Source organism: Oncorhynchus keta, chromosome 2 (assembly GCF_023373465.1).
Source record: "Oncorhynchus keta strain PuntledgeMale-10-30-2019 chromosome 2, Oket_V2, whole genome shotgun sequence".
In the NCBI taxonomy this organism is placed as follows: Eukaryota; Metazoa; Chordata; class Actinopteri; order Salmoniformes; family Salmonidae; genus Oncorhynchus; species Oncorhynchus keta.
In genome coordinates this window covers 65,264,654-65,279,823 of record NC_068422.1, presented here as the reverse complement: position 1 = coordinate 65,279,823, position 15,170 = coordinate 65,264,654, and the positions used below count along the sequence as shown (strand labels likewise).

General features: G+C 43.0%; 1 protein-coding gene across 6 annotated transcripts in view; it reads right to left on the bottom strand.

Annotated features, from left to right (window-relative positions):
• LOC118394148 (ankyrin repeat domain-containing protein 11) overlaps window positions 1-15,170 on the bottom strand; it is a 144,658-nt gene that overhangs the window by 112,540 nt on the left and 16,948 nt on the right. For all 6 annotated transcript variants that reach the window (XM_052480590.1, XM_052480593.1, XM_052480581.1 and 3 more), the window contains exon 2: window positions 490-569. The gene's annotated coding sequence lies outside the window, so the exon portion shown is untranslated. The remainder of the gene's footprint in view (window positions 1-489; window positions 570-15,170) is intronic.

Genomic DNA, 15,170 nt, shown 5'->3' with positions numbered 1-15,170 from the left:
CAGAACCCCTTTAACAAAGGGACAGGAAGGCAGGGCCTGGGCATGCACTAAGCCCTGCTCTTAAAACACACATTCCAGTTGAAAGTGCAGGGCTTTAAAGCTGCCAGCTGGTACTAGGACTGCTCCTGTCGGGCCCTCTCCCACTCTCTCTCTCATAGCTAGAGAGACTGGCTCAATCCATGGCTTGAAATGATGAGTCTATAGCCACACACACAGACCGGTAGGCAGTTCCACAGCAAACCCTCTCTATGGTGTCATATGAGTGTCGTTTATTTAGCATCCGAGACGGTTTGGAGAAATCTGAGAGGTCAAAACAACAAGCCTACTGGAGTACAGGAATACGGGCCTTAGAAAACAACCCCCTTTCTGTAAACAAAGTTTCAAAACATTATACAGCGTGTTCAAACCTTCAGTACGTCGTGACAAACACAGGGACCAAGAAACAGAGATGGCTCCAGAGACAAAGTGGAGAGAATGTAAAATACATACCGATTCCATGGCTGTCTGCGGATGGGTGACGTTAAAATCCTGCTTTTAAAAAGGGCTGCAGTAGAGAGGTCCAAAGAATCCTACAAAACAAAAGAAAACCGAAGGATTAGTTACGGAGCTGTTAGTTGGCGTTTAACATTCCTAATGAGATCTGGTGTAGGGAGTCATCTTCCCCACTCAGGTTGTCCTATTGCCCCAACACAGTATCTTAATGCAACCTTTCAAAGGTCAAAGCCCCACACAATGCCAGTCTCTCCTACCCCTGTACCCCCCGGCACAGCCCCTCACAACCACCCCCCCAGCCACAGCCCCTCACAACCACAACCCTAGCTTTGTCCCAACTGAGGGCAGGGGTTTATCAGGATTTGAAAGATAGAGGGGCTTTTCAAAGGTCTTCAGTTGTGCCACATCGGTTACATTCCTGTGTCGCTGTCACCTAGCCCCTCGCTCACATTTGTTCCATGGCAGTTGTTCAAATAACATTGAGAGTCCACCAGCACAAATGGTGATAACAAGTTGACTCAAGAGGACCACACACCCCAGTAGTTAGGCTCAGTGGTATTGTGGAAAAGTATATATATATATATATATATATATATATATATATATATATATATATATATATATATATATATATATATATATATATATATATATATATATATATATATATATATATATATATATATATATATATATATAAATAAAGGATAGAGAATAACATAATTTCAGTCTTAGAGGGCATTATTAACCAAGAGTTTGTTCTTTTCAGAAATTAATTAAATATAAAAAGGGCGTCTGCTTGTATCTTGCCCGCTTTCCTTCTGAAGAGAACAGGTGCAAAGCTTACCGAATCGGTCAGGCTGCCATTATTCTTGAGTGCGAGGCCATGAAAGCAACATCGCATTCCACTAGTAGAGATGTTATCGGTTAGCCACCGAAAATATATTCGACCGGTCATCCTTATCAGTCTACAGGTACATTTGCATAATATAGTGGAATTCAATTGCAGTGTATATTTTCGTTAGTCGTCATGCATCTTATTTATCACACGCACAAAGCATACAGAGCCTCGTTTGAGGAGCAGAATAGCCTATCAACTGTCAGACAGCGCAAGAGCAGCTGGTACTGGAATGCTATTATAAGCATTGTCATTGCACAACAAATAACAGTGCAAGTGCAAGTCTAAGTGCAATCACATGTCAAAAAAATAAGTAACTATAAATGTTTTGATGGCCACGATTAAAAACAGCTAGTAATTGTATTTCTCAATCTCAACTCGGAATTAAAGCGCGCCTCTGAATCATCATTTGAGTGCATAGGCTATAGTCAACGGTAGGCAGGCTATAGTCAACGGTAGGCAGGCTATAGTCAACGGTAGGCAGGCTATCAGCGTGTCACCCATCAATTTGCAATGTGAGCTTGATGCTGCATAATAGTTTGAAGCCTGAACGGTTTACTTCAAATGAGAAATGTCTTACCTGGCTTCAAAGTAGCCTTGCCAAAATCCAACCATCGAAACGTGAAGGCAATTATTTTCTAAAGACTTCCTGCTGTCATTAACCAGCATTTCTCTGCTGTTCTATTGGTTTTCATATCAACCAATAGAACACCAATCCTAGTCATATTAACAACCCATCCTAGATGTTATTAGATTCCTCTAAGTTTCTAACTGTAATTTTCATCTGTCACTTTGTCATTATCTCACATTTTCAGCTCGGCTGGCATTAGGTGCTCTGTTTAGAACAGTGTTTTCAGCTCGGCTGGCATTAGGTGCTCTGTTTAGAACAGTGTTTTCAGCTGGGCTGGCATTAGGTGCTCTGTTTAGAACAGTGTTTTCAGCTCGGCTGGCATTAGGTGCTCTGTTTAGAACAGTGTTTTCAGCTCGGCTGGCATTAGGTGCTCTGTTTAGAACAGTGTTTTCAGCTCGGCTGGCATTAGGTGCTCTGTTTAGAACAGTGTTTCCCCAAGAACGGCATTTTCGCAAATGTTTGAAAATGATGTTTTATTAGCGGCTTCATTACAGGAGTTGCATGTTCAATAATATAGCCTTTTGACTAAGATGATAGGCTTCTACGGTTGCATGTTTTCATTAAACTCTTAACGAAAAATGTCAGTTCATTGTATGCAAGCATAACAATGTCTGTAGGTCACGTCATTTTACTGTTTGGGAAAAATGGTTTGTTGACCGGTTAATGAGAGTTGGTTAGTCGGCAGCAACATTCACCGAACTGTGCATCACTCGCCAAGAGATAGCAATAGTCATAGGTTAAGAAAATATATGTTACATCTGCAAACTATTTTATGTCTGTCAATCTAAGCAGCTAGAAATGAGACAGCAAGAATCTCAAGTTAACATACAGACTGAAGTGGATGACACTAGAGCCCAGGCCAGGCCAAGGGCTGGAGGTGCCAGGACAAAACAGGAAGTGAGGCCAGATTAAGGGACCAGGCCTCACTGGGATGGACGGGTGGGGGATGGTGACGTGTCTGTTGGTTCTCACAGCAGGAATCCAGGGATTGGACTAATCCAGAATGGAGAGCAGAGCACTCCCTCTTTAAATGGGGCTTGAATACAGGCTTGTAATCTTACTAAGAAAATCCCCCGACCGCACAGTGACAAAGTACACTCACTTTAAGCCGGGCCATGCTAAAACACACAAGACATCACTCATGGGTAACACAGATCAGTCTCTGGCAGGGTAAGCTCTTGGTTGGGTAGACTATGGACATCTGAGGATATCATGCCAGGGTTCAATTCAACTTGAATGTGAACTGTCGTATTTAGAATCCTTGCGGAGAATTAAATTCTGATTAAAATAAATAAAATAAAAACCTAAAAGTGATAACGCCAAACTCACGGATCTCCCTTTGTGCACCTACCATCAAATGAGCGAGACATTTCCTTTCAGTCACTGATAAGAGCCCCTACTACTAGCAAACACACTGCACATTAAAAAACGCCATTAATCTGTCTGTGGAGGATCTCTCTCCCTCAAGGGTTGGCCGGAGGTTTTCCACCACTCGTAGGGTGCACACTATGTTGACCTTAAAAGGGAAACTTTGAGCCTGAGAAGCCAAGCTCTAGCGCTTTGCCGCAGCTCTTAGGGAGCTGGTTATATTCCTCTTGAAAGAGGATGCTTCCACAATTATTCATACATTAGGAGGGATTACCAAAGACAGGACTTCAGTTTCACCACAGGCCATGGGCCAGGCTCTGCTGACCTCATGCCAACAAAGGTGAGACTGTTAAAGCTACCAGTCATTGAAAGGCACCCAAGCCCACACTTCTCAAACATCTCAAGCAGGATGACTCGGCCAAAAACACATGGCTCCTACCTTGTGGTAATGTGGTGGCCCCCTCATGCCCTTAGGGCATGCACAAGACTCAACGAGAAGAGACAGCTATGTCTGTAGGCAGGGGGAGAGAAGACCAGGTATTTTAAGAACGCCATAACAAGTTCATCCTGTGTCAGTATGTCAGTATTTGAGGCTTCCTGTAAGTGTGTTTGCCCTGGCCATAGCGAGGCAGAAGCACACAAATGCTCTTGTGCAAATATCCATAGTCCCGCCTGCCAGGGGCAACTGGGCAGGATGTGACATAAGTTCGGAGCCTCGGACAAGGCAGAGACAGCCAACTGGTTTTTACATTTTTTTTTTTTTTTTTACACCAATGAGGTAATTTACTACCTGCTGACATTGAGCTGGAATAGAAGTCACCCGTTCACACACATAGGCAGGACAGGGAGCTGCCAGTCAGTCCAATGTGTCCAGGAATTGTACATTTATGACTGGGGAAGTAGTAAAGTCGAACAGGACCAAACTGGACCTTTAATCCCTGCCACATGGGGGGACAGACTGCTGGGAGCACCAACACGCCACCAAAGGTTTGGCCATTCACAGTCAAACTCAGAAATCTTAGTTACTTAGACTTAAATGAAGGTTTGCTAGGCATGTGGGGAGCCTGGGCTATTTCTGATCCATTTGAAGAGCCTCTTTGCAGGAGGTAGTGAGGCTTGAGTGAGGCCTGTCTGCAGAGAGAGGAAGGGAAACACTGAAGTTTGTGTCTGCTCCTCATTTTCTTTCCCTTTTGGTTCTGTGCAGCAGCTCTGGGCCCCTCCAGGGTATCCCACCAAAGAGGGTGCTGCAGCTCTGGGCCCCTCCAGGGTCTCCCACCAAAGAGGGTGCTGCAGCTCTGGGCCCCTCCAGGGTCTCCCACCAAAGAGGGTGCAGCAGCTCTGGGCTCCTGCAGGGTCTCACACCAAAGAGTGTGTGTGTTTGTCCTACAGTGGGCCCCCAGGCGCAAGGTCTCCAGTTACTACTCCAATGTTTGTCTGTGTGTTAACAGACATGTTTAGCAGGGTTTCTCTGGTGAATGAGATCGGTTCCCCAAAACCAGCCGTGTTTACACGACTTGTGTTGAGCCACACTGGGGGGGCCACACTGCTCATTTGTAACGGCTGCATCTATCCTGGCTAATTAGGTTTGACTCAGCACGATGGGAGATTGAGAAGGCAGGCGACACATGAGTAAAAACTGCTGATTGAGGCACAAAACCTGGCACAAAAGCTTCACAAAAATCCAGAGATACTAATCAGCACGGCTTTTAGGTGAGCCGTACCAGAAAGACCAGGCTTAAAGAGCACAGTCAGCACACAGACCGACATGGGCCAACTAGCCTTTAGCTTCACATCCAAACACACTGCAGGACACAGGCCTACAAGTACTAGCTAGCCATCTCTCCTTCTGGCTAACATCCCTGTTGTGCTTATATAGGGGTTATGTTTTATGATATGGCCAAGTTGATGAGAAGAAATACGAGTAAAACAGGATATAGGAGTTGACCAAAACATGCAAAAGGTCAGAGGTGAGAGTTCAAGCCTCCCCATCCTGACAGTAAGCAGGGGCAGCTCAGGACAAAGGAAGTGTTCTTTTCACATGTTTGGCTATTTGAAGTGAATATACGAACACAGTCTTTTAAAACAAATCCCTACTAGATGTGTGGTATTTCAACATCACCAGGGGAAAACCAAACACTGGACATTGTTCATGAGGAGTGGTGTGCACACATGTGCATGAGAAGGCAAGTCATACTTCTGACAAGTTTGAGAACCTGGCCCGTGTTGATTTCAACTACAGTCTCTGTAGACTCGAGTACAGCTTTGAAGCCCAACGGCCAGGGTTTGAGATCCAAGAATCTCCTTGGAGTTGGGAGAGCAGTCACGGCCAATCCTAGGGCCGAGCCTCAACAACAGACAATGGCTACCAGAGCTGCTCTGCTACAAACATACCATACTGTCCAGATAACTGCCTGAAGGAACACACACAAGAACAACTGCTAACACTCAGACCCACGATCTCACACACAAAACAATCCCACATGCCATAGAGCCATAGCTATTTAATGAGTATATTTCCAGAGATTAGTCCACAACATGTTGCAATGGTGATAGGGCTGAAAACACCGACTGTGTCTGCAGGAGAGAGAGGGGGGGATACTGGACGCAATAGTGTATACACATGCTATTCTGAAGCCCAAAGCAAAGACTGGAAAATGTGGAAGAGAAAGCCGAGCTACTGAGAGACACAGAGGGAAGGGAGGAGAGTGAGAGGTCAGCCCCATTTGAGCTTTAGTAATATGGCTGGGGGGAGGGTAAAGTGAGTGGAGCTCTCAAAACAACTGGCTGGACTGTGTTGCTTCAGCCCGGGCTGGCTCTGCGTGTCTGCAGCATGGCCCGTGGCTTGTGTGAACATGCAGGCCTATGTGGGGCACCAGTGCATTGTGGGATTACGGAGGAGACGGGTGGTCTAATGGTCGCCCGGGGGCATGCACAGCCATCCTTTATCGTGCCTCTTTTCTGCCCCCCCTTATTCTGCTCCCCAGAGCATCGGATTACAGGAAGCACCACCATTTTCACAATCTGGTCAGCTCTATTTATCTGGGAAATCTGGACAATGAGGCAGACTCTCCCCCCCCCCCCACCCCTTCTCTCAATGTGTCCCTGGGATACAGAGCACCTCTCCAGTCCTCTCTGGCTGCCCTATCAGAGAACACATCTGACGGAGCTGACAGCAGCCTGGGACTGGGACACTAGCTCCGACCTTTATGTCTGAATACTGAACATGCATCACAGAGCAGACACGGACACAGGGGGACAGGGAGAGTCTGCACTGTTCACCTACAGAGCAGCATGCACACAGACAGCATTTCCCTCAGCTCCATTTTTTTGTAGGCAGGGCGCCAAGCTTCTCGGGGTAGCATTGTTATTCAGCACTTGTTTGTAGAGTGCATTTTTTCAAATCTGTCCCAAAATACAAATATTACTAAATAGAATACAGGAATAATATACCTACTGTTGTGAATTATTCTTGAAAGCAATATGTTAAAACCAAGTTACCCAAATAGCTGGAGTGTTGGGTACCAGGGAAGAACATTACATATTTCCAGTAGTCTCTAAACAGCAGGAGAGCTGTAAACCCAAACATAAGCTGAAAACAATGGGACTAAATGGCAATTCAGGTTTCAGTTATTTAGATCAGTTGTTTATTCCGTCAACGATTCACTAGACCAAAAACACAACTAGCTCTGTTTCTCAAACGTCAAATTTCAAAGTGTAAGGTTAAGGTTGGCATTAACTCCGAATGGTTAAGGGTTAAGGTCTGGAATAGACTTTAAACAAAAATCTCAATAACTTTCTATTGCTGGATTCGAATTTGCTAACTTTGGATTCAGAGGCAGATGCTTAAATCCATCCGCCATACCAGTCCACAACGACCTAGCAAAACCTACTTGAAGGTAACAGCGCTCACGGCTGCCCCTAGTGGCCGGTTTACTTGTAATCTCCCGACGTCCTCAGACATGGATGGACGTCAAATACTGACTTGTATCACATGTGACCTGGCTGCAAAAACAAGTAGGAGTTCAAAGCAATTCAAAACATGATAAAAAGAAGTATAGCACGAGTGTGTGTGTGTGAGAGGAGTCAATTGTGTGTTGGCAGACTGCTATTCTAGAGGCCTTAATTTTGAAATATATATTTTACACACAGCGCCGTTTTTTGGCTTCTATTTATTTTTTTATGCGGTGGGACCGTGGCATGGAACCAGTTGACTTTAGGCTCGCACCGAATGTGAATCTAGCATTTGGGCCCACGTGTGACGGACACATTTTTTCTCCACAGGATTATTCAGAAAGTATTTCACACCTCGCCTTTTTCCACATTTTGTTGCGTTACAGCCGGAATTTAAAATGTAATAACGTCAAAGTGGAATTGTTTTCAAACATTTTTACAAATTCATTTAAAATGAAAAGCTGAAATGTCTTAATAGGTATCCAACCCCTTTGTTATGGCACGTCTAAAGTTCAGGAGTAAAACATATCTTAACATATCACATAAGTTGCGTGAAATAAGTGTTTAACATGATTCTTGAATGACTACCTCATCTCTGTACCCCACACATACAGATAATTGTAAGGTCCCTCGGACGAGAAGTGAATGTGAAACACAAATTCAACCAAATCAAAAATCAAAATTTAATTTGACACATTCATATATTTAGCAAATGTTGTTGCGGGTGTAGCGATATGCTTGTGTTACTAGCTCCTACAGTGTAGTAATATCTAACAAATAATATTAATCAACACAATCTAAAGTAAAGGAATTAAGAATATATAAATGTCAGAGGGGCTTAGACTAAAATACAGTAGAATAGGACAGAATACAGTATTAAAATATGAAATATTAAAGTGACTATTGTTCCAATTATTAAAATAGCTAGTGATTTCAAGTCTATGTATAGGGCAGCAGCCTCTAATGTGCTAGTGGTGGCTATTTAACAGTCTGATGGCCTTGAGATTGAAAAACAGCTTCAGTCTCTCGGTCCCAGCTTTGAAGCATAAAGACCAGGGAAGTTTCTCAATGCATTGCAAAGAAGGGCACCTATTGGTAGATGGGTAAAAATAATAAAAGCAGACATTGAATATCCCTTTGAGCATGGTGAAGTTATTAATTACACTGTGGATGGTGTATCAATACACTCAGTCACTACAAAGGTACGGGCGTCCTTCCTAAATCAGTTGCAGTAAAGGAAGGAAACCGCTCAGGGATTTCACGAAGAGGCCAATGGTGACTCGAAAACAGTTAGATTTTAATGGCTGTGGTAGGAGAAAACTGAAGATGGACCATGAACATTGTAGTTACTCCACAATATTAACCGAAATGACAGAGTTTGCAATAATACACTAATGTAGAACTGCAAAAAATGTGGCAAAGAAATTAACGTTATGCCCTGAAAACAAAGCATTGTTTGGGGCAAATCCAGCACACCACTTAGTACCACTCTTCATATTTTCAAGCATGGTGGCGACTGCATCATGTCATGAGTATGCTGGTCATCGACAAGGGAGTTTAAGATATAAAATAATAAATGATGGAATAGAGCTATGCACAGACAAATCGGAGAAAACCTAGTTCAGTCTGGTTTCCAACAGACACGGGGACCCTTTCAGCAGGACAATAACCTAAAACACAAATGTGATATCTGTATTTAATTTAAAATAAATTGAGCAAAACAAAATAAATCTAAAAGCATGTTCACTTTGTCATTATTTGAACAAATAAAAATATTTAACTAGGCAAGTCAGTTACCCTCTCTAGCGTAGGGGGCAGCATTCGGAATTTTGGATGAAAAGCATGCCCAAATTAAACGACCTGCTACTTGGGCCCCGAAGATATGATATGCATATAACTGGTAGATTTGGATAGAAAACATTAACGTTTCCAAAACTGTTAAAATGGTGTCTGTGAGTATAACAGAACTGATTTAGCAGGCGAAAACCTAAGAAAAATCCATTCCCGGAAGTAGTTTTTTTTGTTGGTTTTGTAGTTTTCTATTCAATGCCATTACAGTATCCATTGATTTAGGACTCAAATTGCAGTTCCTATGCCTTCCTAGATGTCAACAGTCTTTAGAAATCATTTCAGGCTTGTATTCTTATTAATTAGTTTTTTCAGGCGCATGTGCATTTCTTGTTTACCTTTTATATTGACGACGTTATTGTCCGGTTGAAATATTATAGATCATTTAGGCTAAAAAAAACAACCTGAGGGTTGAATATAAACATCTTTTGACATGTTTCTATGAACTTTACAGGTACAATTTGGATTTTTGTCTGATTGTTTTGACTGAGTTTGAGCCTGTGGATTACTGAAGAAAACGCACTAACAAAACTGAGGATTTTGGATATAAAAAGACTTCATCAAACAAAAGGAACATTTATTGAGTAAATTAATGTCTTCTGATTGCCACCATATGAAGATCATCAAAAGGTAAGGGATTAATTTTATCTCTATTTCTGAGTTTTGTAACGCTTCTGCTTGGCTGGTTACTGTTTGTAATATTTGTCAACTGGGCTATGTTCTGGGCTAGGTATGCTTTCGCCGAAAAGTATTTTATAAATATGACACTGTGGTTTAACAAGAAGTTAATCTTTAAACATATGTAAAATATGTTTTGTTTTCAGAATTTTTATAATGAGCATTTCTGTAATTGAATTTGGAGCTCTGCAACCTCACTGGATGTTGGCCAGATGGGAAGCTAGCGTCCCACATACCCTAGAGAGGATAAGAACAAATTCTTATTTACAATGACGGCCTGCCCCGGACAAACCTAGACAACGCTGGGCCAATTGTACGCCACCCTATGGGACTCCCAATCATGGCAGGATGTGATTCAGCACTGAGATGCAGTACCTTAGACCGCTGCGCCACGCGGAAGCCCATCATGGGATAGTGTGTCTTTTTTTAATCCATTCTGAATTCAGGCTGTAAAAAAATGTGGAATAAGTCAAGGGGTGTGAATAGTTTCTTCAGGTGCTGTACATGCAAAAAGTGGTGCCGACATGGCTCGCAAATTACACTTAGAGGTGCTAAGTACTCTCGGCCAGCATGCTATTGGTGTGTCTGAGCCCTTACAGAACGCAGGGTGCAAACCTTCTTATAAACTCAAAATACACACAAAATGTCTAAAGTGCCTAATGTAGTAACAAAGCATCTTCACCAAAATAACTGGTAAAACATGTAGCCTAAACTAATATTGCTAAATACTGTAAAAATTAACGTGAACGCATTTGCAAACGCACAGCCTCCATCTACCATCTTTGACGAGACACGGGCACTTACTATTGAGACAGGGGTCACGTTAGAGTTCAGAAATCAGCATTTTCAAAAAGCAGACCGTCAAAAAAGTGTTTTAAACCATTTCCACTTGCGTTTTATATTGAAAGTCAGTGTTTTTTTTGCTGACCAGGGGCGTGCAACTATAGTTTTCTACAGAAAATACATCAGTGCAGCACATTCAGAAAACAGCTTCATTTTCATCAGATGCCAACAGAAGTGCAACGGTATTTGGCCAGCAGCCACACAAGTTAATGAGCATACAATGAAAAATCAAGGTCTTTTCTGCAAAAACTACGCATGGTCATCATATTTGTAAATGTTTATCATAGAAAAAAATGCAGCCAGCTATATTTGTTAATGTTTCGTTTGAAGTTCATCTTGCATTTTACCAGAGAAAAGTAAGTTTCACTGAGAAAAGTACAGGAGAAAAAGTAGCTACACATCAGTCAGAGTGCTGTCTGCTGATAGAATGCCCCTTTGTGAATTCTCAGAGTGGAGAAGTGCAACTGAAGCACAAAACTTGTCTGATACCGAGCAGATATTACAATAAGAAGCATTTTAGATCTGTGTTTAGAAAACATGTTATTTTCCACCTTATCCAATATCTCACCCTGTCCGCCTCTCAAAGTCCCCACAATAACTTAAGGCTCTGAACAACAGCAGCAGCTCAATATGACAGACACCAGAGTCCAGCGGCAGCCTGATATATTTCAAGCAGCCGCAGCACGCTTATTTTAATATCTTACTGAGGCAAATTAGATTCAGCCATCCTATCAGTCCTCTACATTAGAGAGGAACCTGACACTGCCACCTGAGGGGGGGGAGTAGGGGGATGTGTGCTGCGTGTGAGAGAGACCTGCACATTGCCCTTCTTCAAAAACATCTACATTATTGATCAGGCTGGCTTCTGCAGGGACCACGCTAAACCTCCTCAGCTCCAGCGCAGGCAGGCGAGGCTGCAGAGAAGCAGTCAGCCAGGCAAGCAGTCAGGGGGGCTGAGAACAGAGCCAGGCAGGCAGCACCACAGGCCCTTTCACACTGCGAGAACACAACACCACAGGCACAAACCCATCTTGCTGTTTGCACTGATGTGCACATCCATGTACATGTTTTGTATTCTAAAGATTGCAGTGAAATGGGAAATTACCTCAAATTTACTGATTATTCTTGAACAATAACATATGGCCTATCAGCCTTTGATAGGTTCTTAGCAGAATAGAAAATGTTCAACAAGGTACTTAGGCAACACAGTGAAATAGGGCTAGGTTTTAGTCCTGAACATGATAACAGAGCTTGACTACTGCAACAACAACAAAAAAGCTATTAGCATATGGAAAAGATAAGCTTGAGCCTTCAACTAGGCCCCCATAACAGGCATTCCCGCCAAATAACCATTGCACTTCGACCACAGTTCAAGCATATGGACCTCATTGATTTCTAAACTGGAATCCAATTCAACACAATTTTGAGCCTCCCCAAAACAAGCGATTCCATTCAAATATCCATCTGAAGGGATGTGCATTTTTACCCCAGGTCCACATAGAGAAGGCCTCTAACATGGCCAGGGTAGGTTAAGGATAGAGGGTCCATCTGTTTAGTACTATAGAAAGAATTGTAGTCCTACGACTCATGGTAAGGAAGATAGCTAGGTGGGACAACCACATCCCTTCTGCATTGTAACTAAGTCACACTGGATTTAGTTAAGAACAAGTCAGTTAAGAACAAATCGTTATTTATAATGACGGCCTACCGGGGAACAGTGCCTTGTCCAGGGGCAGAACGGCAGATTTTATACTTTGTCAACTCTGAGATTCGATCCAGCAACCTTTCAGTTACTGGCCCAACGCTCTAACCACTAGGCTCCCTGCCAGCCCAAGAGTGTCTGCTAAATGATTACAATATAAACGTAAACAGGATGAGGAACAATTATGAAAGGAAGATAGGCAGAGTGATGCAACCAGAGTGATGCAACCAGAGAGTGAGGGGAAGATAATGGTAGAAAAAACATTTTAAAGGATGAAATTGCTTAATTTCATCAAATGAAGGAAGAAAGCGAGGGAGGAGAGAGGGTTGAATTGAGAATCAGCACCACTCCTGACACAGTTACCAGTGCTTGTTTGTTCAGCACAGCCACCATCCACACTGGCCTCACACACTCCATGGCAAAACACCCAACATTCTGCTGTTGTCAAGGTAACCGTTTCTCCATAAGGCGAAACCCACATTCCAAGGAATTCAAACACTCACTGGCCCGAATCTAAAACGTGTGCTTAAACGTATGTGCTTTCTCCTGGAGAGTTTCTGCTTCCTCTTTAAAGAAATAAGACAACCCTTTTCAGAATTCAAGAGGAAACGTGAGTATGATAAATGGAGTGAGTTTTGTGGACGAGGAGGTCGATAGGAAATCAAACCTCACCCTGGGGGGGACAGACACATCCCTGGTCTCCTGTTGATACTGTGTTCTGAAATAACAGACAATAACACTGCCATTTCAAAATGGCCCCTATTTAAACCATAAAGACTTTCTAAATGTCAGGCAGGCAGCAGACATGCACACACATCTTCACTACCATGGCTGAGTGCTTGTTTGTGACTGACTAGCTCACAGACACAATGGGAGGGGTTGATGCCCCCCCCCCCCCAGCTGTCTACCACATACAAATGCCCTAGTGCAACAGCAGAGGTGGATTGGGGGTCAGTCAGAGAACACACATTATCCCTCCCCATCTTCAGCTCACTAACCATCACATTTTTGAAAAAACAAAAAGCGAGGCTTCAGAAATTTCACACAAAAAAATCTAAACCAACCATAGTCTTTCCTAATCTAGCGCATTTCACAGTACCAAATCCAACCCCATCTCATTCTACAGCCCATCATCGACATCACCATGGTGATGTGTACATTGATATTACATCTACCCTCCTCTGCAGAAGCAAATCAGAGGCTGAATGCCAGGTTGTTAGAATGCCTGTGCAGATTTAGCCATGACATTTAAGACAAATTATTTTCAGATTTGACTGTATTATTCATTGGAGCGTAGCAGTGGAAAGGAAGTGAAACTACAAAGCGTACTTCTCCCATAAAATAATATTCCATGTCTTGACAGGATGTGTGGGTAGCTCTTTACATTAACAATTAGGGGGTTTTAATCCATTTGAACCCCAGGGAAGACAGTGAGAGGTCTATCAGAACAATTAACACTGGCTCAGTTGGTAGAGCATGGCGCTTGTAACGCCAGGGTAGTGGGTTCGATTCCCGGGACCACCCATACGTAGAATGTATGCACACATGACTGTAAGTCGCTTTGGATAAAAGCGTCAGCTAAATGGCATATATTATTATTATATTATTATTACCAATATTTCATAATTTGACATTGATATGCCCAGAGGAAACCAATAGGTAGAACACACCTGGCGAGAGAGGCTACATGTGTGAGAAAGCATTTTACAATGTGCATTGTCCTCCACCCATCTCCAGCCCTCATGTTGGAGCTGTGATGGCTGCACTGAAATAGTGAAGTAAACATCTGACTGAGTCACAGCAGAAATGAAGGTGGGAAGGGAACAGCGGTGTGTTTCTGTGGAGCAGCTCACTGCATACGCAGCCTCACGCACTTAAGATTCTGAGACGAACAGGGCTGCAGGAGCCTTGGCTGGTGCACTGACACAGTCTTTCAATGCAGAGAGAGAGAGATAGAGAAAGAGTGGCGAGTAAAAATGGAATAGAACACGGAGGAGATTTACGAGAGGACGAGCCCTGAAGGATAAAGACGTCAGCATGCTTCAAGTCGGCTGGAGCATAGCCAAACTGTGCTTGCATTATCCCTTAAAAAGACCTTCAATTGAAAAACAAGAAAAAAGCATCAATAGTCCCGTTTGTCCAGATTGAGACGCCGTAGCCAGTATAATTCGGACTATTTTGAGGAATTAATCTAACATAACTCGGTCATTAATTGAAGTTTTTGCCAAGGAGATCTTAGTCGCGCAACTTTTCATCTGACTAGGATGTTTGGTGCAGTATTTCTCAACATTTGCATGAGGACGAGTTGTCTCTCGTTGAATGACAACACGCACTTCGTTAAAGACTCCCGACAGACTTTGGTTTCCCCCGAGAGAAGAATGTGTGCACAAACATCCGAAAACCTTATCGAAGTCCAAAACAAACAAAAACATAAGAATGTCATCGTAATATACAGTTGAAGTCAGAAGTTTACATACACTTAGGTTGGAGTCATTAAAAATAGTTTTTTAACCACTCCACAAATTTCTTGTTAATAAACTATAGTTTTGGCAAGTCTGGTTCATCCTTGGGAGCAATTTCCAAATGCCTGAAGGTACCACGTTCATCTGAACAAACAATAGTATGCAAGTATAAACACCATGGGACCAGGCAGCCATCATACCGCTCAGAAAGGAGATGCGCTCTGTCTCCTAGAGAAGAACATACCTTGGTGCGAAAAGTGCAAATCAATCCCAGAACAACAGCAAAGGACCTTGTGA